The sequence below is a fragment of the Cynocephalus volans genome, chromosome 11 (assembly GCF_027409185.1).
Source record: "Cynocephalus volans isolate mCynVol1 chromosome 11, mCynVol1.pri, whole genome shotgun sequence".
Lineage (NCBI taxonomy): Eukaryota > Metazoa > Chordata > Mammalia > Dermoptera > Cynocephalidae > Cynocephalus > Cynocephalus volans.
The window spans coordinates 59,743,559-59,769,837 of record NC_084470.1 but is presented as its reverse complement, the minus strand read 5'-3'; the positions used below and the strand labels follow the sequence as shown (position 1 = coordinate 59,769,837).

Here is a 26,279-nt window from a genome sequence, read left to right as displayed (position 1 = left end):
AAATGACATATGTGGCTCATGTTATATTTCTACTGGGCAGTACTGCTCTAGGCCTAACTTCTAACTTACAAGAAATATGGGGGCCATGAAAAGACATTCAAACAAATGTAAAATGTGGGACCTTCTATAAGATAACTGGCATGGTCTCTCCAAACACAAGGACACTATTTGAGATTTAGAGACAGCAACCAGATGTGATGTGTGCATCTTAACTGGATTTTAGATTTACTTTTGACCCACACAAACCCAGCTCCCAAAGGGGTATCTAGGGAATTTTGCATATGGGTTGAGATTAGATTTACTGTTAATTTTCTTAGGTAATATGATGGTGGTGTGGCTCTACAGGTGATTGTCCTCAATCTTAGGAGTTGCACATTTTGATGTACTTTGGAATGAAGTGTTATATACTCTACAACTCACTTTGAAATGTTCGGGGTCAGGGAGGGGGAAATATTTGCAGGTATATATAGAGACAAAGTCAAGTGGCAAATGTAACAATTAATAAGGCTTAAAAAAATACTTTTGAATAGACTGAAAAAACAAGTACCACACAGAGAAATGCAGCAACGGCTCATTCCTCATACCCCAAGCACTTATCACAGGACTCATTTGTTAAACACATATTTGCAAATCCTGTGCCAGAAAACAAAACTTATTTGGCCTCTCTTGGCCTCCACCCCTAGAGTGACTAGAAACCTGCCCATTGTCCTCGCTGGCTCACAGGCTTCAGGCAGGTCAGGACACCTGCTCTAGGCTAGCAGTCATACAGATGCCTTGTGGGATTTACTGGGTGTCCACAGGTGACCATGGCCATCATGAGCTATTTCCCACTTTGGAAAAAGATTAAGCCCTGCCCTTGAGCCCATGCTGCCTAGGGGCCATGTGACATTTTTTGACCTGGGTAATGCAAAGTAAATAAACCCAAAATTGCTAAAGAAAACAAGGCCACTGAAACAGGCACCATACTCAGTGCAATACTCAGGTCACTGCAATATTCAAGTCAATGCAAATTCAAGCCAATGCCAACAGTTTTTCACCCCACTAATTTTGCTATTACTGTTTTTATGTTGTTTTTGAACTAAAATTCATGAGACAGAGCCAAAACCCAAGAAAGTAAAACAAGCTTGGGAGTCGTCTTACCAACATAAAGACATATCATAAACGTACTACGTTTAAGGCAACGTTGCATGGGGGCAGGGTAGACAGTAGACTGTGGAACCAGTGTGAGAGCCCAAAATCAGCCTGCAAAGGCACCAGGACAAGTGGCTATCTATGTAGAAAACAGACACAATTAGGTTCCTCTCTCACTTCATCACAAATAAGATAAACTCCAGTGGATTAAATATACAAATGTAAAAAGCAGAACTTTAAAATTTTTTGGAAGAAAATATAGTAAAATGTCAGGATAAGAAAAGATGTAATTTAAAAAGATATCAAAAAACATGAAACACAAAAGAAAAAGACAACTGGACTTCTACTTTTGGAAAGATGAAGTAGACATATTTACCCCTATTCTTCCCACTAAATACAATAAAAAAATCCCAAACAACAGGTATAAAATAAACATACAACAACTCTAAAAAGTGAAGAGGCAGACTGGTCAGGGACTGAACAGAAGTCAAAGAATGACACAGCGGTGAGTTCCTTTGATTTTCTTTTTTGCCTCATATATCCCAGGATTGGAGATGAAGAAGCTGGCAACCCAGAAATGCCAACAGACAAAACCAAAAAAAGAAGTCCCAACAAAAGTTTGCTCTCTCTACCCAAAGAAGCAGGAAAAGAGAAGCCTAGCAAGACAGAAAACTTTAAGATAATAACAGCTCTACTTTAGCCAAATACCTCAGAAGAAAACTATGGCCTCACACCAGCAAAGGCAAATGGGGAACCTAGACTTCCACTCTCACAAGCTGTAATAACGTGCTCCAAATATCCCCACTGGGAGGGACAGTGTCAGAGAGGGCCAAGTAGGGAGCTGGGACTTTCATCACTGGCCAGTACCAATGTGCCATACCTCCTCCCCCAGCCCTACAGTCAGTGGAAACCACATGGGAATTTAGATTTCCATGCCAACCCAGAGGTAACAAGGTTCCTCTACCCCTCCCTGCTGGGATGGTGTCAGAGAAGGACTAGTGGAGAGAGAGTCAGAACTTTCACCACAGCTCAGTGGTAACAGTTATTTCCCCGCTGCCCTTGGTTGTCAATAAAGGTTAAGTGCGGAAACTGGATTTCTAACTCCATTTGGCAATAATGAGGCCAAACTACCATCAGCCTTCCCCTAGCTGAACAGTGTCAGAAAAAGCCATTTAAAACAGAATGCAGTTTCAAAAAAAAATACAAAAATGTCCAAATTTCAATAAAAAATTACTCATCATAATGAGAAGCAGAAAGATATCAAATTAAATGAAAAAAAGACAATCAATAGATGACAACACCAAGATGACAGAAACATTAGAATTATCTAACAAAGACAGGCTGAAAGTAAAAGGATGGAAAAAGAATGTATCAAGCAAACATTAATTAAAGGAAGGCAAAGTGCCTTGGGGCCGGCCCAGGGTCCTGAGGCATGGATCTGCGGACAAGCCCCCCCACACACACAACTAGGCACACCGCCAGTGCCTTGGGGCCCAGCCAGGGTCCTGAGGCATGGGTCCAGGGACAGGACCACCCCCCACAACCAGACATACTGCCAGTACCAGGGAGCATGCCAAAAATATCACCTCCATGTGGGTGGCCCACCACAGCCACCACAATAACCATGGCTGCCGCAAAAGCAGCTAGACACCACAACTACCACACAGATGGTTCACCAGTCACTGGAGTGCATTGAAAGTAACCAGCAGAGACCAAAGAAAAGAAGATGTATCTCTCCACAAAGCCCATTCCAGACTGACAGAAGAAGCATCTGCTCTACAATAATACTGGGGGACCTAAACACACCTCTCAGCATTGGACAGATCATCCAGGCAACAAATCAACAGCATAACCATTACTCTTTCAGAAGGAGAGAAGAAATCTAGGGTAATTAGAGGGGGGAGGGAGACGTGGATGGGGAGAGATTGGACAAGGGGAATAAAAAATAAGTACAATTTGTAACAATATATATGCTAGTAATACTGATTTGATCAACATATGCCAATACTGAACCCCCAAAATATGTATAATCAATTATGATTCAATAAATTTTTTTTTAAATAAAAAAAATTTAATTGATAAATTTTAAAGAAATTAAAGGCAGGAGTAGCCATATCATTATCAGATAAAGTGGACTTCAGAGCAAAGAAAATTATCAGAGACAAAGACAGACTTTATATAATAATAAAAGGTTAAGTCCACCAAGAAGATATAGCAATCCTAAATATATATGCACCAAACAAAAAAGCTGCAAAATATGTGAAGCAAGAATTGACAGAAGTGAAAGGAGAAATAAACAATTCCAAATTATAGTTGGAAACTTCAACAGTACTGTCTCAACAATTCATAGAACAATTAGAAAGAAAATCAGCAAGAACTAAAAAGTACCATCAATCAACATGATCTAATCAACATGATCTAATCGACATTTACAGGGCACTCCACCCAGCAGAATGCACATTCTTTTCAATTGTCCACAAAACATATACTGAAATATCTAGAGCTATGAAACAAACCTTGACAAATTTAAAGGAACTGAAATAATTCTGAATATGTTCTCTGACCACAATGGAATCAAACTAAAAATCAGTAACAGAAAAATAATAGAAAAATCTCCAAACACTGGAAAACTACACAAATACTTCTAAATAATCCCTGGGTCAGAAAGGAAGTCTTAAGAGAAGTAAAAAATTACAATGAACTGAAGGAAAATAAAAACACATTTGTGGAGCTGTATCAAAATTTGTGGAACATGGATAAATCTGTGCTTAGTGGAGAATTCATAGAAAAAAGGAAATCTCGAACCAATCATCTGTGATGCCACCTCAAGAATCTCGAGAAAAAGAGCAAAATAAACCAAAATCAAGCAGAATAAGAAATAATAAAGAACAGAAATCAATGAAATTGAAAACAAAAAGAGAAAAATCAGTAAAATAAAAAGAAAAACAGGTTCTTTGAAAAGATTAATAAAATTACAAATCTCAAGTAAGACCGACAAAAAAATAAAGAGGAGACAGAATTACCAAAATTGACAATGAAATAGGAGAAATCACTGTAGATACTGCAGACATCAAAAGGAAAAACAACGAAAATGCTACACAGACAAATTTGACAAATCAAAAGAAACCAATTCCTCATGAAAAACATAAATTACCACAACTCACCCAATATTAGGTGATAATTTCTATTAAGGAAAATATTAGGGATATTGTATTTGTAATTTTAGAACTCCCACAAAAAGAAATCTACAGGTCTAGATGGCTTTATGGGTGAATTCTATCAAACATTTAATGTAGTGGTGTTAGTGAAAAATTAATACCAATTCTACACATTCTCTTCCATAAAGCAGAAGAGGAGAGAACACTTCCCAATACATTTTATTAAGCTAGCATTACCCTGATATCAAAATCAGACAAAGACAGTACTACAACAACAAAAAAAAGGAAACTACAGACTACAATATCTCTCATGAACACAGACACAAAATTTTTTTATTTTTTTATTTTTTTTATTTTTTTTTTTATTTTTTAAAAAGATGACTGGTAAGGGGATCTTAACCCTTGACTTGGTGTTGTGAGCACCACGCTCAGCCAGTGAGCGAACCGGCCATCCGTATATGGGATCCGAACCCGTGGCCTTGGTGTTATCAGCACCACACTCTCCCGAGTGAGCCACGGGCCGGCCCGACACAAAAATTTTTAACAAAACAAAATCAAATAGAATTCAGCAATATATCAAAATAATTATGTATCATGGCCAAGTGATACTTATTCCGGGGATGCAAGGATGGTTCAATATTTGAAAATTATCAGTGTAACCACCATATTAACAGGCTAAAGAACAAAAATCACAACTGACAAAATTCAACACCCATTCATGATAAAAACTCTCAGAAAAATAGGAACAGAGAAGAACTTCCTCAACTTGATAAAGAACATCTACAAAAAAGCCACAGATAAAATTATACTTAATGGTGACAGATTGAATGCTTTCTCCTTAAGTTCAGAAACAAGGCAAGGATGTCCACTTTTACCACTCTCATTCAGCATAGTGCTAGAAATTCTAGCCAGTGCAGCAAGGCAAGAAAAGGAAACAAAAGACATAGATTGGAAAGAAAAATATAAAACTGCCCCTATTTGCAGGTGACATAATCATGTGTGTTGAAAATCTCAAAGTATCTAAAAGAAAACTCCTAGAATAAGTGAGTTCAGCAAGGACACAGGACACAAAATAAACATTCAAAAAATCAAATGTATTTCTATACATGGCAATAAACATACTATGTTCATGGATTGGAAAACTCAACATAGTAAATATGTCAACTCTCCCTATATTGATGTATAAGTTTGTAATAGGCTAAATAATAGCCAACCAAATATAACTAGCAGTCCCTAATCCTTGGAACCTGTATGTTATTTTATAAGGAGAAAGAGTCTTTGAAGATGAGATTAAATTAAGAAACTTGACATGGGGATATTTTCTCGGTGAGTCCTAAAGCCAATCGCAATTGTCAGAGGGAGATTATATACAAAGAGAAGAAAGAGGAAATGTGAAAACTCAGGCAGAGACTGGAGTAACATGGCCGCAAGCCAAGGAATGTTGGCAGCCACCAGAAGCTAGAAGAGGCAAAAAACAGATTCTCCCCCAGAGCCTACAGAGGGAGCTCAGTCCTTGCCAACACCTTGAATTTGGACTTATGGTCTCCAGAACTGTGAGAGAATAAATGTATGTTATTTTAAAACACTAAGGTTGTGATAACTTTTTTTTTTTACAGCAGCCCTAGGAAACTAATACAAAATTTAATGCAAGTCATATCAAAATCCAAGATCTTTTTTGTAGATATAGACAAGATTATTCTAAAATTTGTACAGAAAGCAATGGAACTAGAATAGCTAAAACAATTTTGAAAAATAATAAAGAATTATTTTATCCAATATCAAGACTCTATATAGATACAGTAATAAGATTGTATTGGTGGAGGGACAGACACATAGGTCAATAGAACAGAACAGAGAATCTAGAAACAGACCTACACAAATATGCCCAGCTGATTTTTGGCAATGATGCAAAAGCACTTCAATGGGGGAAAAATTGCCTTCTCAACAAAAGGTTCAACCCAGATATCCTTCAATGGGTGAATGGATTAAACAATCTGTGGTACATCCCTACCATGGAATACTAATGAACAATAAAAAGGAATGAACTATTGACACACTCAACAACATGAATGAATTTCCAAGGAATCATGCTAAGTGAAAAAAATGCCAATCCCAAAAGGTTACATACTATATTATTTCATTTTTACAACATTCTTGAAATGACAAAATTACAGAAATAAAGAACAGATTAGTGGTTGCCAGAGGTGAAGGAAAGGGCCAGGGTATGAAGGAAGTAGGTGTAGCTATAAAAGGGCAACATAAGAGATTGTTGTGGTGATGGGAATGTTCTGTACATTGACTGTACCAATTTCAATATCCTGGTTGTGATAGCGCACTACAGTTTTATAATATATTACTATGCGAGAAACTGGTTAAGGGTACACAGGATCTCTCTATATTATTCTCACTGAACAACTACATGTGAATCTACAATTACCTTAGTTTTTTAAAAAAATATTTTAAAAAGGATATATTTGAATTAGAATTTTAAATTTCTATACAATAAAACACACCATAAAGAAAATAGAAAAGGCCAACCACAGCCTGGGAGACAGCTTTTTCAATGTACGTAATGGCTAAAAGATCCCTATCAAAAAACATCAAGTGACTTAGACCATAAAAATGGGTTGAAGACAGGAAAAGACAACCAACAAGTAATTCACAGAAAAGAAAACCTGAATGGCCATAAACATACAAAAAGATGCTCAATCTCACCAGTAATCAGGGAAGAGAAAATTAAAGTAACACCAAAAACTTTTCCACACCAATCAGATGGGCCAAAATGTTCCAATGTGACAACACTGAGTGAAAGGAACTGCATAGCTGCTGGTAGGAGTGTGGGCTAGTGCAACAGCCTGGAGCGGACTCACTGCCCAGCTGGACCCTTCCACTCCTAGGCACACAGCCAGAGGAATCTGCACACACACAGTGAGAGATGGCACAAGTATGTTCACGGCAACACTGGAAAGTTGGAAACAACCCCAATGTTCATGAACTTAAGAAAACATCAACAGGCTTTCATGGAAAATCACAGAACTCTGTAGGATAATTAAAATGAACTATAAGCAACAATAAAAACACTACAAGCACCAAAATGGATAAATTCCAAAAAGAGTGTTTAGCAAAAAGTGTCCGTTGAAGAAAGACATAATACCTTTATGTAAAATGTTTAAATTACATATTGTTTATGGATTCATACGTAATAAGAAAATCGTGCATGGCATCATAAACACCAAATTCAGGACTGTGGTCACTCTGGGAAGGGAGGGCAAGGTCAAAAAGGAGGGATGCATGAGGGTCTCCAATTTTGTAACTGTTTTTCTTTCTAAAATAGGAACATTAAGGTATGACAAAACTCGGTGGCAGATAATTGTGTGTGTGTGATGCTAGTCTATGTTCTCTGCTGAGTGCTTAAAACATATAAAGGTGAACAGCTTGGCCTGAATCCTGTGATCTCAAAATTTAAAAATCCTAAATAGCCAGCACCTCCTGCTCTGTTTCACCTCTTTGTGTCTTGTTCACCACCTTCTCAGGCTGGAAAGCCCTGTAAGCATGTATGTGTTTGGCAAATTCTGAATGGCAACTAAAAGCCAGATCTCAGCCCCTGGGGCTTCTGCCCTGCCCAACTCTGCCTTGCCCATCACCCTATTTCTGTCCACTTCTATCTCCTGGTGCCGGTGTCACTGAGGTTTATGTACACTCCCATCCCCAAGAGCAAAGTCTGCATGCACCCCTAGTTCCTAAGGTAGTGCTTTCACCCCTCAAGGGCTCAGAAAAATACATTGAGCTGTTCTACAAAGGTATAAGAAAAGAAAGACATTTACCTGCCTCAGAAAGTTAAAGATGCTTTAAAATTTGGCACAATCCTATCGTCTCATCAATATGAGATAAGCAACAGGTAACATTGTCCCCCTTCCTGTTTCTCCTGCCTTGTTCCACACTCCAAGGCCACATGTAACCAGAAAGCTCTCACAGGACTTCAGACCCATTCCTCAGTAGGGACCTTTCCTCCCTACCATCAGTAGATGGCTGGGTTACTTTTGCCCACCACAGATTCGCCAGCAGCGTTAAGTGCCACACACACCAAGAGGGACCAAATGACTGTGGACTCAGAAGGAAGGGCCCTATGAGCATCAGTTTCAAGAACCAATTAACTCTCAGTGACCTCTACGGGGTCCTCCACGAGGAAAGGGAAGGAAGAAAACTCCTTGACTTCTCAACATCCAGTGTGTATTCTGGTCAGGATCTTCTCCTCAAACCCCTATAAAATGCCCCAAGTTTAAGGTTTTTCTCCAACTCTTTTCCGTTATTTTTTTATAATTCCTAGTCTCTTGGGCTGGCTGATTAGCTCACTTAGGAGAGTGTGGTGCTGATTATACCAAGGTGAAGGGTTCAGATCCCTGTAACGGCCAGCTACCAGAAAACAATAATAATAGTTCCTAGTTTCTTAATTGTCTGTGTTCCTTCTGTACCATTCTTACAGCTTATTGTATCATTTTGGTTTTTAGGTCTATAACTTAGTTTTCTTTACTGTTGCATAGTGTTTCTTTTAATGGCCTTTTCATTTCTTATTCATTTTAACTATTATTTAGTAAAGGGTTCCACTTGACCTACACCCTCACAAGACTGTAAGTTGTGGGAGGGCAGGGATACATCTGTTGCAATCACTAATGTATACTCAGCACTCACATAGTGCCAGAGACACATGTAATCAATGAATGGGGAGAATACAGGACTTTGGGGTTTTTTTTTCACTTCCTGTGTCTTTACTCTTTAGCTTAAATACTTTTCCACTTATTAGATACAGTTGATCTTTAACTTTTCTAATCTTAGTCTCAATTTTAAAATTCTCAGCGTATTTGAAAACAGCATCAGTAAAGAGACACACCCTGCCCTACCAGCAGCATAAACTCAGTCTGTTATCTGTGGACCCATGATGACATAGAGTGTCTGTTTCACAGGCATGACTAAGTGCTCTGCATTTAGCAGGCAGGCAATATTCAGGACACAACTCCAACTAATATGTGTTGGTCTTCCATGATCTGGGGAGAAAAGATCTTTATGCAACTTGGCAAAAAGCAGCCTTGTGCCTTTCTGATGTTGGCTTCCTATAAGCAAGGGTCATGTCTGCCTGTGCTAGGAAACTGCTAGGCTACATCCACACATATATATTAGGATGTCCCTCTGGAAGGTTGTTATTTTTTTACATATAGTCTATACTCACATACTTGGTCATCTGGAGATGGGGGCACTGCAGAGATCCTCATTTTTCAGAGACCAAGGCCCCCAAAGAGAGGTAAAAACTCAACCACAGTCACAGAGTCTGGTGGCCAGAACATGGTGGGAGAAAAAGGTACTCAGGAACCAGAGAAAGACTCTGGCCAGAGCCACCTGGTCTTCCTGACACGGCCACCCATTGTAACACTTCATATACACCCTCACATTATATCCTCTGGAACACCAGGAAGTGCTCAAGGCAGCCCAAGAATATGTCTCAGCTGAACTCATCGTTGTCTGGCTGACAGGAGCTGCCACAGCTCTCCTGCTGAGAAATGAGTAGTGGGAATGGGGAACTCATTCCTCTGTGCCAGCACCCAGTGCAGTGCCCACAACTGAGTCTGAGCTCTCAGTACTCTCCCAGATCCCAGTGAAATCCAACTCCATGAAAAGGGCCCTCCTAGAGCCTTGGTAAAAGCCCCCTGGCTCTCTGAACACGTGCTCAGTAGCCATGGCATACAAGGTGACAGACAGGCACAGCTGCCAGGCAGCAATTCCATCCCTCAGTCTCAGACATCTCACCCCAGGAAGCATAAAAATCTTAAAAGTGTTAGAGCCTGCAAAGCCTGGACAAGGGACAGCCTGCTAGGATACTGCTGTCCTAGAGCAGCCATTTGAGCTGCCCTTTCCCTCTTCTCTGGGTAAAGCCTGCACTCCTGCCCCAAGAAATACCAGCATCTGGGAAGAGAGCCCTACAGCTCCCTAGATACCCATCCCACCCACCACTCCCTGGGCCAAGCGCACATTCAGCACCTAACAGCACCACTGAGATAGTACTTCCACAGGAAATTGACTGGGGGTAGGGGAAGAAATCTGAGCAAGGGACTTCTACCAGGCTCCTCAGGAGCAAGTCCCCAATGATGAAAGGACAGTTTGGAATGAGAAACCCAGGGAGGCCCAGACCCTGAGACTTATTACAGGTAAGTACCTTCCATCCAGAGGAACCAGAGCTAGCTGGGGTGGAGCCAGCAAGTCCTCCACATCTGCCAATGGCTAGACCAATGCTCCCTTCCTCCCAGCTGTGACATGGGGGGATGGGCAGAAGTAAAAAGTCAAGTTTTCAGTAATGCCTAAAAGGTGGTGTCCTTCATAGACCAAAATACACATAAGCTGCCCTGCAGGCAGGTACATTTAAAATTTACCAGATCAGTCATCAGGAATACAACTAGGGAATCAATAACATTGCACAGCAACTGGCAAGAACCCCAGGTATCCAAGGCAGAGTTCAGCAAGAGAGGATCCTTCTAGCCCTTCCTGTCATCAATGCCAATCCCTATGTAAATGCAACCAAAGCATGTCGCTTGGTGGGGGTTGAGGTGGAGATGCCCATGAGGCCCAAGACCCTTATGACTCCACTTCTGTCCAGACAGTCTTACAACCCTGGGAAGTAGAAAAAGCTTCTCTGGAATCCCAGCCCCAGGAGAGAAGCAGCTCTGTCCACTTGGACTGCCTCCCCATAGCTAATGAGTGCTTCATGCACACAGGAGGCTCAGTTAATAAATATTTTCCGCTCAATAAATGCAAGGAACAAACACAAATGTGGCACCAACTCAATACACAATAAACTTAATGTTTCCTCATATATAGAAAAACTCACAATGAATAAAACTCTCAGGGCTGGCCAGTTAGCTCAGTTAGTTAGAGCGCAGCCTTATAACACCAAGGTCGCAGGTTCAGATCCCAGTACCAGCCAGCCATCCAAAAACAAAAAAATTTTAAAAAAAAACAAAAAAAACTTTCAGACATCTTAACCTAAAAACTCTGAAAGAACAACTCCCTACTAGTTTTCACTTCCCAAGAATGAAGGAAAAGTTGTGAGATCCAACCCATTATACCACACAAAATAAGGCAGAGGCAGTCCACCTCACCACCCTTCTCCCTTACAGCTATGTTACCTAAAAACAGTACTTAAGCTGTCAAATTGCTACCATTCACCATGGTAATCAGAACATTTAAGAAAATAGGATTTTTGTTTTAAAATTAGACTAAACTAATGGAATTCCATGTTCCTGTTTTAAATGGTTATGGAAAAAACAAAAAGCAGAAATCTTAACTAAAACAACCACTTTAGGTTCCATCTAGCTTTTGTCCACACACTCAGAACTTAATATTAAATATTAACTGTCAGTCTAACATGAATATAAAAGTTCTGGAGAGTTAACCAGGTTAAAACAGCTCTATTTGATGGCCAACAGGATGTACTCAACATAATGAAAAACAATGGTGTGAAGTTTATTTGGGTTCCAAATACCAAAAAGACAGGCAGATTTTTCTGCTTCCAGTTAGAAACATGCCTTTTTCATTCCTTGGCATCAGATGAGAAAGGTCTTAAGCCAAGTCACTGTTAAAGATTCAAGGTATCATCACCCTAAAATCTCTCAGCTCAGGAGGCAGATAAGGTTTCCTTGACATGGGGCAAGTTCCTACCTCGTCTGCAGGCAATGTGGGAATATTGCCAACTGTTGTAGAGGCAGCCCAAGGAAGACACCATTAGGGAGCTGGAGGACCAACCAAAGGGGGACAAGGTCACATACACAGCAAGAAATTTAAAGGTAAAAATATGTGGGAGAAAAAATTATCATTTCTAAGAAGAAAGCACTACATAATAGTCTCTCAAACAGAAATGCAACTTTGAACACTTCTCTCACATGAAAAATTCTTGCAAATTCTCACTTATCACAGATAAATGCAGAGATCCACAAAGGACAATGGTTTCTGCTGATGGTGGTTTGATTTTTTCAACAAAGGCAGGAAGGAAGTAAAGGTTTGGTACCTGCATATAAATTCATCAAGATGCAAACACCTCCTAGAAAAAAGGGAAAAATACAAGGTTCAAGACCCAGGGCTGAATAGCCATTCTCAACTAGACTATGGTTTTTAGTCTGAGTAGATTTTTAACATCTTAGGTGATGGATCTCACTGAAAAACAGTTCCTCCTACACTCCACTGAACTCCATATGCTGCTGTTAAACATTACTCACTACTGAATGGTACACTTAAAATCTGTTAAGTTTACCATCATAAATTTTATGTTCTGTTTTTTACAATTAAATTTTTTTAAAAAATGTTTTAGGTGATATATTTTATGTTGTGTACATTTTGCCACAATAAATAAATAAACAAATAAATGTTTTAGAAAACATTACTCAGAGTCACACTAATTAGACTTCAGAAAAAAATAACAGGTTTTAAGAGCATATTTGTCCATGATGACAAGGTCCAATCTTTTAATTATCAATGCCTAGGTAGGGCACTGAGGATGGAAAAGAATAAACTGAGCCCAAAGACAAGAACCAAGCCTAACCATCCACTTGGCTGCAGTAGCTAGAGTAGGAGATTGGGTGGAGGTGGGGGAGTAAGTACAAGAGGTGGGTGGCCAGACTCAGCAGAATCCAAGTGGCAATGAATTACCACATCCTCACACCCATGTAGCATCCAAGCACCCAATTAAAGCAAACTACAATTACCTTAAGACAGGCCAACAATTAACACTTTAGTGCTTATTTACTGATTACCTACCCTGACTACCTACCCTATGTTAAGTACGAGCCTTCATTTGCTACGCACGTAATCTCTCCAAATTTCACGCGAAAATATACCATTAAGATTTACATACATAGGGCCGGCCCCGTGGCTCACTTGGGAGAGTGCGGCGCTGGTAGCGCCAAGGCTGTGGGTTCGGATCCTATATTGGGATGGCCGGTGCGCTCACTGGCTGAGCGTGGTGCAGGCCACACTGTACCGAGGGTTGCAATCCCTTACCAATTAAAAAAAAAAAAAAAAAAAAGATTTACATAGATTACTAAATCATGAAACAGAAGTGGTAATAAGCTAAATACTTATACTGATACATTATAAACATGCATTTTCCAAGTAGATGCTTACTTGAAATTAAAGTTCCTTTCTGACTCCCCAAACTCCCCCTGGCTATCCTAATCCCCAACTCAGTACAAAGGTACAGAATGGGTCTACACTGTAGGGGCAGGATGATCAATGTCTGTTGAGGTCAAGGCTGGACACAGAGGGCTGCCCTGAGAGGAAAGGAGGAAGAAGAGGTCTATTGCAGGAGTCTCAGCAGCATTTACTCTGCTGCTCTCTTCCCCAACAGATGCCTGGCACCAAGGAAGTATTGAGCAGATGTCTAGCACAGGACAGGGAAAGGGCTTCCACTAATTCCCCTAAATGATCACCAAGCATAAAGGCAATGATCATCTAATTTCATACTTTGAAGGTAAAAGCTGAGCTTTCTGATATTTTTTCCATTATACTACAAAATATTAAAAATAAGTGTCATAGCTCAAAACTAGTATGCTAATCCGGCTTCAATGAATTAAGTTTAGAAAAAGTATGCTAGTTGCTGGCCTTACTGATCTAACTGGCTAATCATACTTCAAAACAGAGGATTCAAATGAAATGTAAGGGTGGCCCTAGCTACTACCCCCAGATACCCCGCCCAAGGCCTCCTTGCTGCATGCAGCCCATGGCCCTGCCAGCAGCACTATAATATAGGGCTGGGACACAGAGCCCAATGCTTCAGGGGCCAAACAGGGGTGGCCCAGTCCCTTGTGAATGAGAGTTCTTACACATTCACTGTAAGGTGCCATTGTAGTGAGTGTTTATCTAGGCAAATACTTCAACCTTCAGTGTTTAAAGTTATGACCTGCTTTTAGCCACACTCTTGTTTTTGGCCACATTCTTAAAGACTCAACCATCGAGAAAATTTCATCAATGCCAAAAACTGCCAGAGTAACACACCTTATTTATAAAAGGACAACACCGGGGGCTGGCTGGTTAGGTCATTGGTTAGAGCATGGTGCTGATAACACCAAGGTTAAGGGTTCAGATCCCTGTACCAGACAGCTGCAAAATACATACATACATACATACATACATACATACATACATACATACATACATACATAAACAAAAGAACAAGACAAAACTAGCACCCACTCCCTTTGCTCAGATATTCCTGCTGGCAGAATTCCTTTCCTTCCACAGACGGCTCTAAATAGCCCTTTTACCTGCTTCAGCCTTGTCACAGCTGCAAATTCAGAATAATCATAAACCAGTAGGTTTTGGTGTGTACTTCCAAAGCCTGGAGCTAAACAGCCAAAAGACATTCTTGCAGACTCTCGGAATCCCTGCTCTGCAAAGCTACAGCCACTCTATGACCAGGTAGTAAAATGATGGCCCAGGCCAACAATGCTGAGCAGGACAAGGACAAGGAAGCCTGCCACACCTGACCTCAGAATTAGGCTTGCCTAGAGGGAAATCTGAGAGCACTAGCTCTCAGTGAACTAGTGAAGGCAAGGCTCCTGGGCCAGGATCCACCAGTTCCTACATCGCTGGCCTTCCCCAGCAGAGGATGCTAGGCTCCTCATTAAGAACCACAGTACAGGCCAGTTAGGTAAGTTGGTTAGAGCATGGTGCTGATAACACCAAGGTCCAGGGTTCGATGTCTGGTTTGTCAACCAGACAGCTGACAAAAAAAAAAAAAAAAAAAGAACCACAGTAAAGACTTAGAGAAGAGTGTCCAGTTCAGGCACCTCTCTAACAATTAAGACCAAGAAAACCCATTACTCCCAAGTGCTTTCTTCCTCCTCCAAGTTCCAAAAGATCCCCAGCTGTTGTCTGTCACACTGGACTCACACCCAGGTTAATATGGCTGAAAAAATCCTTGAAGACACCCTTGCCCTCCCCTTGTCTCCACCCCCTCTTTCTGAAGTCTTTGAGCATTCCCTTAGCACAAAGGAAAAAGTAGGTTTCCACTCTGTAGCAATTACTTGGAAATTAATTCCTGTATTTTACAACCTAAAGGTTAAAAATTAAAAGCAAAAAGGGATAAGGGAATGATAAATGCAACAGATCTGTCTCATCAAAAGGGTACAGCTATAGTTTACATATTCCTAAGTACTGGGGGAAAAGTAGAACTACAAAGCACTTTTTCACTGGTGGCCCAAATCTGCTGATGCATGGAAGGTGATGTTTTCTTCTTCCAAACAGTTCTGGGGTCTACTGAATTTCCAAGCCGGGCCAATGTCAAGCATGGGTCAACACCCACAGTCCAGGTGGACAGAGATCCCACCAGCCCACAGCTTAATTCTTCAGATGCTTTATCTTCATTTCTCATGAAATTTCAGCTGGCTTTTAACGTGAGCATACAGGCCACCCTCCAGAATTCCTTCCCAGTCTTTATATAAATAGTTATTTGTACTGGGAGCTAACTACTTAAAGGACCTCTTTTATAAATGGAAATTTTATGCCTTCTTATTGTATATTATCCAGTGAATCTAAATCAAAAGTTCTATGATCTTAAGAACAAATCTTCTCAAGAGTCAGGAATCTCCTCTTTGCATTTATCTCATGCAGGGATAAAGATGACTCTGTGAGGGATTTCATGGCAACACGGTCACCCTAACAGACTGGTGCTTCACAGGGTCATGGGGACAGCCACTACACTTCCTGCTCAGAACTTCCTTGGTCAGTAAGTGGAAAAAGGATAGGAAAGCAAATAAAATGAAGCTAGATGGAGCTGTGATTCTCTCTTCTCAGACTAAGCTGCCCTGTAGAACTTGACTGATAAAATGAGATTCAGCCTTTGTCCCTACACTTGCCTCGCCCCCTAGTTATCCCTCAATAACATTTCTGTATAGGAGAGTAGAAGATGTAGAGATAAGACAGGGCAGTGACCAAGAGGGACTGGGGAGAATGCCCTCCACAGCCCCACCAAATTGTTCATCCTAAAGCATCAAGACATGCTGGGCTTGAGACATTTCTTATCTGGTTAAGAAAACAGCCACAAAAACAGCAGTTCTCACTTTCAACTTCTGTAGGATCCCTTCTGGATCTCACTGACTGCTAACCTACTAGGCATCCCACTCCACCAACCTGCCTCAGAACTGGAGGGGGAACAAACAGGGAGCCACAGACTCCTCAGAGATGCTTCTCATCCTGAGGGAGGGAGCAGCCCTCCAATCCTTCGCCTGCATTAGCTCATTACCTGCTACATTCAGCAAATGCCCAGAGGAAAACCCACAACTCCCTGGCACAAGGAACTAAAAACAGACTACATTCACCAGTTACCAGTAGAACTTGACCAGAAAGCTGAAGTTTAAAAACATTTTTTTTTAAATAAAGCTCTCTTCATAAACTCACAATTCATAAAAACACCTCAAAAACTCACTCTAGCTCTCTACATGCAAATGGGCTAAGAAGCAGGAAGTTACATGGCACACTTATACCAGAGATTCCGCCTGTCACACCCCAAGGACTCATACTGCTGCAACCTTATGCAGCAGCTTCCACGAGGGTCCACCCTATAAAGTAAAACCGCAGCTAATCCAAAGAAGGCTAATTTAGGGCCGAGCCCGTGGCGCACTAGGGAGAGTGCGGCACTGGGAGCGTGGCGACGCTCCCGCCGCGGGTTCGGATCCTATATAGGAATGGCCGGTGCACTCACTGGCTGAGTGTCGGTCACGAAAAAGATAAAAAAATAAATAAATAAACAAACAGGGAACATTTAAAAAAAAAAAACAAAGAAGGCTAATTTAAAGTTTGCAAATCTATCTCGAGCATATTTTTCTTTTACAAACTAATTACTAAGTACTGAATTTGACACTGACCATAGGGCCAAGGAAGTGATGAAGCCACAATCTCCACAGGCATCTAAGATTCAGTGAGCACCTCGAACAGGAATTGTGAGCACCTATACTGGTTACTTCCCTGTGGCTCATGTCCTGCTCAATGACTCCACAGCCCCAAGGACAGTGCCTAGGCACCAAAGCCTACAAATGGTTAGTGCACGGCACTTTTTATGGGCCTGGACACACTTATTAAATGGTTAGAGCATGGCACTTATGGGCCTTATTATTTTTTAAAGCAGGCTTTAAGGAAATCATTTACAAAACATTCTGAAGGCAACTGAACATGTTCTAGGGCCGGCCCCGTGGCGCACTCGGGAGAGTGCAGCGCTTGGGTGCGCAGCAGCGCTCCCGCCGCAGGTTCGGATCCTATATGGGGATGGCCGGTGCGCTCACTGGCTGAGCGCGGTGTGGGCGACGCCAAGCCAAGGGTTGCGATCCCCTTACCGGTCACGAAAAAGACAAAAAAAAAAAAAAAAGTGAACATGTTCTAACTTCATCTACCCCTCAACTGGAAAGCAGTGGTCCCTGCCCAACAGAACCTCAGGTATGACTGTCCTATGGGTGCTGGGTGAAGAGGCAAGAGGTCCTACAGCTCCAGAGACCAGAGTAACAGTAGATGTGAGTGCAGTGCAGCAACAGCAATTTTTTTGTCCAAAGGATTTGTTTTTATTATTTTATATATCTAAGTCTGTCCTCAGAACCTTGTTTTCCAGGCCATTACAGAATGAAATAACCCTAGCTACAACAATAATCAACAGCGTGAACAGAGAAAACTTGGGCAAATGGCAAATTAAATAAAAATACTACATGCTTGTTTCACTCCTTGGAAGACACTGGATAAATATCACAGAAACATCTACTGTTTGCTTCTACAATAATTACTTTTCTTCTTTTTCCATAAGCATCCTGTCTAACAAAGAAACACAATAGGAACTGTATTTCCTTGATGATTTTTATTCAATAGATTTTGACTACCTTCTCAATCAGACAATAAGTGTCTGATATTGAGTAGGTAGTCAAAATCCACTCTATTATTGTTTCAATCTTTTCACAAACGAGTAACACTATAAAATGAAAATGCTTGCTCGTATTTAGAGGATTGATGTCTCAAGATAAATTACATGAACTTTTCCTGTTTCTAAATAAAAACTTTCCCCACTAGACTGGGTGGAAGTTTCCATGAGGGCTGGAACAGGGTCTAATTCACCTGGGTCCTGGGATAAGGACTAGTTCAGTGGGGGCTAGATGGCAGTGCCTGGCCAGGGTGGAGGCAAGTGCAGGTCAGCACCAATCAGGGAAAGCCTAGGCCTCTGAGTGGGACTTCCACTTCCTGAACCAGCCTGACCATCCAAGAGCTCTGGAAGAGGAAAGGAGGGAAGAGTCCAGGCAGACACCTGCTTTCCCTCAACCTTCCCTGGGAGATGGGCACACTGTCACCACCCAATAATGTGGGCCAAGACCCAGCCTCCCGACCGAGTTCAAAAAAGGGTCAAAAACCTGAGAAAGCGAGTAATGCCTCCTTTCCACCTCTCCCCACCTCCTGGACCCCTCCTGTCTCACCTGTCATGTCTCCACTCCCACCACCATTAGCTTTGCCCAAGGTTCCTGGCTCATGGCTAATTTCTGGTCACTCTGCTCTGGGCTCCACTCCTCCCAAGCCAGGGACACTGCATCACTGCCCAGCTCAGAGATGTCTACTGAGCCCTTGGGTTCTCTACTTAGCTCCAGGACTGGGTTTCAAATCCTCCTCTCCTGAAAGACCACCCTTCCTTTACTCCAGGAGCAACACTCCTTCTATCCAAGCAGTTCCAATCCCTGTAACTCACTTACCAACGAGTACACTCTACAGCACAGTCTCCTGAACACAGAGCCATAGGTGTTCCTACAGAGCTATTATGTTCCACTTAACCTGGAGTGCTTACATCCATCCCAATCCTTCAACAGAACAGGTGCTCAATAAATATTTGGTTGGTGAATTAATACAAATGATCTTTTTCCTCAAATGTGGCTCCATACTGAAATGTATTCCTTCCCTTTGCTTTACCACTTCAAAAAAACACTAGGTACTTCCATTGTCAGGCAGGAGAGCTCATCTGAGGAAGAGAGTCACCAAGGAAGTGAGCTTTAGGTGACGTTGGGTGGCCAGTGCATCAGAAAGGAATGTCTTCTGCTTCCCTCTTCCTGAGAACTCCCACCTAACAGGAAGGTTTACCAGCACCTTCTGAACGTCCAGTTCTGTCTCTATGAGACTAGCTAAGTTTCTTACTTTAACTGAGAGCACAAGCTCTGCTAAGCTCTGGAGCAATGGCTCTAGACCCTGGTTATACATTAGAATCACCCAGACTGGGGTCTTAAAAAGCTGATGCCTGGGTCCCATCCAAAAGATTGTGGTCATTGACAGGGGCACAGATTCCAACCAGTTGTAAACCCTGCTCTAGAGACACAACAGCTCTGAAACAGAACGAGAGGTGGATAATGTGGCTGGGGGCCCACACCACATGCACAGCAGGTACTGAAGGAATTGAAAACTGGTGCATCTGAGGAAAAGCGCTCAAAAATGCAGAGACCTGCCTGCAATCCAACACATCTGAACAATCCTCACCAGGGTAAGGACTCCTGTGTTGAAATAGCCACAACTCCAGATCCTCCAGAAAGTTTCTCCCAGATTTCCTGCCCCCATCACAAAATACATCTCCCAGCAAACGCAACAGACAAGTGCTGCTCAGAGGCAGCATTGGCACCACATGGAATACCCATAAGAGGTATTGGAGTTTTCTCCCTTCTGCTTCCCTAGCCCCAGCCCTCCTCAGCTGCAGCAGTCCCTGGCTCCACCCCGATCCTGTGGTGTGAGCTCAAGCACCTGATGCTGGCCTCCAGCTGCTGCCTAAGTCAGTTTTCTCATCAGTGAAATGGTGACCTTGCTGTCACAAACCTCACAGGGCCACTAACAGGATGAACTGGGGGTAACACATCAGCCACTCACCCTGGAGACTGCAGAGTAAGCAGCACTCCACAGTTGCCTCTTTCAATGTCTACTGCTAACCCTGCACTCAACAGCCATAACAAAGACTATCTGATAACGTTCTGGATGCTGCAGTGCCATAAGGCTGGAATGTGACCCAGATAATCACAGTGAACCTGAATAGCTAATGTCTTCTTTAAAAAATAAAGAAACTGAGATCCACACCAAGTAAGAGGCAGAGCCAGGACTTGAAGCCCAGTTCGCAAGATTAACTTGCCCAAGCCACAACTGCCATCACATGGGTCCAAGCAGCTCATGACTGCTGCCCATGGATCAAGTCCAACAACTTGCTGGGCTTAAGAACCTATCCAATTAGACACGGGCAGACACTGGATCACCTGTTCAACTCCATGTGCACCCAGAGCTTCCAGAGCACCCTGGACTTCCCAATGACACCTGCAGCACTGGGTCCTCCTCCTCATGCTGCCCATCTCCCTCCTCTGGTCCAAGCCTACAGCCACCTCCACCTTGAAGCCCCTAGATTCAACATACCTCTGACATTCCCAACTTAGACAGCAACAATCACATTGCTCCCTTCACATTCAGGGTATGGGGGCCTCCTCTTATTTGTACCACACTCATTGGCTGGCACACACACACAAAAAGTACTCAAACACTTGTTAAGTTTTTTTCTAACTCCCTCCTAACCTCCAGGTCTCAGCCCTCTAAATGCTGCTTCCTCAAGAAACCTACCCAACTGGGCCCTCATTACCTAACACCTTTGCTTCTTCATTAAATTCTCAGAACAGTGATGAAGGCGCCAGATTTGATTTGCTCACATAGTCTAATGATGGCACAGGGAGGACACAGGCCAGACACACGTTGTAGCACTGGTACCCATCTGCCAAAGACCACCTTAAACACCAAGGACACATCAGCTCCACAGTCTCAAGGGATGCTGCGCCACTACCTCAAAGCCCTAACAACAGCACAAATAGCACTGCCTCATAGAACTGGGCTTCAGGCAGCATGCAGTCCTGAGCAGGGATCCCTGTCATCAACATTGAGGCATTATCTTCCTCTTTAGAATCAACTCAGTAGTTCCAACAATTTTCCACCAATGAAGGAAACAGAAATTCTGGGCTGGCCCCGTGGCTCACTCGGGTGAGTGCGGTGCTGTTAACGCCGAGGCCACGGGTTCGGATCTTATATAGGGATGGCCAGTGTGCTCACTGGCTGAGCGTGGTGCGGACGACACCAAGCCAAGGGTTGCGATCCCCTTACCGGTCAAAAAAAAGGAGAAAGAAATTCTGAGGCAGGTAGGGCCTGCTTTTGTTTCTAAAGTCCATCTTATTCTGCTAATATCATGTGTTTGCTTTTCCACTGACATGAGAAAGTGACATCAGTCTGGTCAAAGTACCTAACACAGAGGGAGGAGGCATGTCTGGACTGAGAGCACTCAAACTTTGCATTCAGCCACATCACAAAGGCTGCAACTTTCTGGGAGAATAACTGCCACAAACCTGCTGATAGCTGTTTTCTGCTACTTACTACCAAAACAGAAAATCCCTGACCAAAGCCTGCCTCAAAGAACTGTTACAACCAATCTCTTATGGACAAATATGTTCAACATATGCTAGAATCAATCACAACTTTTGTAATCGCCCTCTCCTTTTCATAGTTGTTTCCCTTTAAATACTACTGACTTCTCTTTTGTCCTCTGGAGCACATATTTAAGACCTCGTGAATCTGTGTCTCCCGGGCTGCAGTCCTAACAAGTTCTCAAATAAACTTTCTTTGTTTAATTCTCAACAAGGTGGTCGTTTTTTACTTTGGCTGACACCATTTAAAACAAAAATCAAGAACCGGACACTCATGACACTCCTTTATTCAACTAAAACATGATTTAAGTAACTGAATACAAAATTAGATTTATTCTAAGAGATTTTCAGTAAATAAAAACATGTACCATGCACTCATATCTAGGTTTCTAAATGCCAATCCAACTAAAAGGAACCAATGCTTCTTGTGGAAAGGGTTGAAGTCACGCTGGAGCAAGGAACCGGAAATCTTGTTGGACCAGAAAGTCAGGAAGTTCTCAAGCAATAAGGACACAGGGGCCAGCCTAAAGGGACTCCCACCAACAAAACCTGGAACAACCTGGGCATCAAAATGAATGACAGGAATGTATTATGTCACATTGAATAAGTTACAATATGAACTAATATAAATAAACCAATGGATAAATAAAGGTAGGAGATGATTAGGGGCCGGCCCGTGGCTCACTCGGGAGAGTGCGGTGCTGATAACACCAAGGCCCCGGGTTCGGATCCCATATATGGATGGCCGGTTCGCTCACTGGCTGAGCGTGGTGCTGACAACACCAAGTCAAGGGTTAAGATCCCCTTACCGGTCATCTTTAAAAAAAAAAAAAAAAAAAAAAAAAAAAAAAAAAAAGGTAGGAGATGAGATAGCTCTTCCTTAGAGTAAGATACAGCTAATCAGAAAGAGGAATGATGGACTTAGAAACATCACTGGATGCTGAAAGTAGAGGGTCAAAGTTTCATAAGGAACAGGATATTTACAGAGTCTCAAGTCCTCCTCACCCCTATAAACCACTTATTAATTACAAAGGGAAAAATGGCAACTTTACTGTAGAGAAAACTACCAGGCAACTCCTTAATCAGAGCTGATCACCAGGACCAACCAGCACCTTATGCCTACTCATACGGGGCTATCAAAGATGTTACTGGGACAACTGAGGAAATCTGAATTAGATAATAGTATTATATCGATGTTAAGTTTCCTGATTTTGATAGCTTTACTGTGGTTATAGGAGACAATGTTCTCATTCTTAGGAAATACACAGTTAAGTATTTAGGAGTAAACGGGTATGATGTCTTTCCCAATTACTCACAGATAGTTAAAGGAAAAAGTACAGATAGAAGAGAACAACAAAGCAAACAAGGCAAAATGTAAACAAATGGTGACTCTAGGGAAAGATCATTTGGGAGTTCCTTGAATTATTCTTCTAATTCTTCTGTAAATTTGAGGTTATATTGAAATTGTAAAAAGTTATAAAGATATATGCCACATGAGATGGAAAAAAAAAATAAGTGGTAAGAGGAAGGATCATGGGGCATAGTCCAACTTCCTTCTCAGGACCTCCCTGGCAAAGCAGGGCTATTTATCAACAGTTGTGAAGCAAAGTCAGCAGTGAGTACTGTAAACTGTGACAGCCTATATAACCCTTATCCCACCATTTACCTCACACCCAAGAGCTTTGTCCACTAGGGTTCAGAATCCAGGCACTAAACCCCCAGAGGGCATGATTCAAAACACATATCCCAACAGGCCCCCAAGCCCTCCAAGTTTATGAAAGGTAAGTAAGAGTATTTTAAACACATTTTTTTCCAGAAACACTCCAAACACAAAATATACAAAAAAGGATTTTATTTGTTTTAAAACTGACTTGGGTTATAACAGAAGAAAATGTCACACTGGGGTCTGAAATTACTACATTGAGCTATGTTTGCTTAAGATTAAAAATAGTTTCATCTTCCCTTCCCAGGAGCCTTCCCTCTTAGAGGAAAAAATCCCAGACCAGACAGATCATCACCAAGTTCAGAGGGCCCAGAGCTAAAGGCAAGAGCTGGGCAGGCTGCATTCAGTGTTTCCCAGTATCAAATTCTCTTTTTTTCGATTCCCAGTCAGCCTCAAAAGGATGCCATATGTTGTCTGGTCCTCCCCTTTTGACTTAATGCAATAAAAGTAATTCACTCAGAGGTAAAATGAATGCCAACAATACACTAGCAGACTCGTGAAAAGTAGGTCTCCTTCACAGTCCCTCAGGTGAGCAGGTTGGGTTTCTTCAGTAGCTCTCCACAAATGATACATTTAATTTAACTCTAAACACATATACAAGTACATTTCTTTTTATTTCATTCTTAAAGCTCAAATGGAATCACATACTTCATAACTGATCCTTTTTAAAAATTTACTAGAACTGGGAGACCTCAGCCTTGATGGGTAGACCCACCTCCTCACTCACCCCTGCTTTGTGCAGCACATTTAAGTTTCTAAGTACCCCCCATGTTTTCTCTCAAGGGTGTTCTCTCAGACTCATCCTTGCATTCTTCTGGGTACAAAGGTGAAGAAAGATGTGGAATTGCTGGATAAAAGGGTATGTACATTAAATTAATAAATATCAGCAAAATACACTTCAATATACACTCACACCTAAAGATATGAGTGACTTTTCTCTTACTTTCATTAAGTTACCATCAAATTCATTAATAACATGAGATGGAAGGAAGGTGGGGCAGTTTGAATCAGCATATTGCTTGATTAATGGGCATGGTGGTCAGCAGCTATCATAATTCAAGCAAGGAGTAATGGTACTTAATAGTTAGCCGGCATGAGAACACAGAACTGTTAGATGGTGAACAAGACCAATGCCATTTTGTGCCCCACATGCCATGCTGACTCGTGCTTAACCTTATTCCCTTGTTTCATCAACCAGTTACACCTTAATCTTAAGGCAAATATAAAGGGAACTTAGGTTTCAGGGAGTAAATGATTTGTTACAGCAGGTGGCATCAGTGGCCTGAGCACTAACATCACAAGACCCCCTACCTCATGAATCCCAAAGATACTTGGTGAATAATGTCATCAACTTATTTTTCTTAAGATATTTTCTTGAAGTTATTTCTAGTAAAAAGTACTTTGCAATATAAACATTGTCTAACATCAGATTCAGAGCTCTCATCTTCTGATGTCTAACACTTAATAAGTATCTTTGTATATCTCTAAATGGACCTGCCCACCTCCTTCTTCAGTCTCCAAATATCTTCTCAATTTGGAGAGCATTATGCTTTAATCCCCTCTTGCACAGGGAAGATGAGCATCTAGAAGACTAATGAATCAAAACATGGCACTGTTTTTCTAGTCAAACTTGACTACCTCAGAGGAAAATTGCTATCAAGAATTTATGGGCTAATTACTCCAAATAATAAGGTATCTGTGGTGCTCTTTGCTCCTGTTGTTGCTTCTATGTGTGGTCTCCTCCAAGCCAGGCCTCTGAACCAAAGCACCTCCTGGGCCAACCCCAGAAAAACTCCAGGCTCAGGGCAGAAGGAACACAGATACAAGTGCTGAGCACAAGAAGGACAAGATAAGGAAGCTAGAGAGAGAGTATTTGGGGGCTTCCAAGTTTAATCTTCATATTGCAGTTTCACTATTCTGAAAAAACTAACTTTTTCCAAATCATATTTCCAAATCTAAGTTTGTTGCCTGTTGTCCTCCAAATAAGAGGCAGGGTCTGGGAAGAATGCTGGAGCCCAGTTGTCCTGGATGTCACATCCTCCAGGCTCTTGGGGCACTGGGGGTAAACTGTTTGTCCCAGGCCAGTGCAGCCATGTGGGACAGTCTTGTGACTACACACAAAAGAAGAATCCACCAGTCCACTTCTCATCTTTCAGGTCAGCCTAACTTGTGCACGTGAATAATTAACACAACAGAAACTGGTGCCCACAACAGTGACTGACATTCCCAAGTCCTAAGATGACTCTCCCAATTCTGTACCATATCGGTTCCTGGTTTAAAGACTGCCTGGAAAAACCAGGTGACCTAGGCAGCTTCACGAAGACGAAGCGTAAAAGGAGCTGGGAGCCACAATCTACTGTGAGAACCACGATATGAACCACCAGAGAAGAACACCAGGACCAGAGAGAAGAAGCATGAAGCCCTTCAGCACATGCTGTGGTTACATTATCTTTCAGAGACACACACTAAAATATTTATGGATAAAATGACAGGATGTCTGAGATATGCTTCAAAATAATGAGGGGCACCCGTACTGGCCAGCCATCAAAAGTAAAAAATAAAATAACGTGGGGCAGGGAAGTGGTTGGGAGTGTAAATGGGGTAAGATTGGCCACTGGTAGGTGGTTGTTGGGGCTGGTGATAGGTAATGGGAATTCACTGCCCTAGTCTGTGTTTGAGTGCATTTGAAATTCTCCACAATAAAAAGTTCAAAACAGAAGACAACAGGCATATAAACAAAATTCCCAATAATTAAAATGTCAATATATACAACTAAATCTT

The 26,279-nt window shown here is 41.9% G+C and overlaps 1 protein-coding gene across 5 annotated transcripts in view; it reads right to left on the bottom strand.

Annotated features, from left to right (window-relative positions):
- DAG1 (dystroglycan 1) overlaps positions 1 to 26,279 on the bottom strand; it is a 62,098-nt gene that overhangs the window by 19,199 nt on the left and 16,620 nt on the right. Inside the window, exon 1 of one of the 5 annotated variants that reach the window (XM_063113782.1) lies at positions 11,994 to 12,009. The exons of the other annotated variants lie outside the window; for them this stretch is intronic. The gene's annotated coding sequence lies outside the window, so the exon portion shown is untranslated. Of the gene's footprint in view, positions 1 to 11,993; positions 12,010 to 26,279 lie in introns of those variants that run through there. 5 annotated transcript variants of the gene reach the window in all.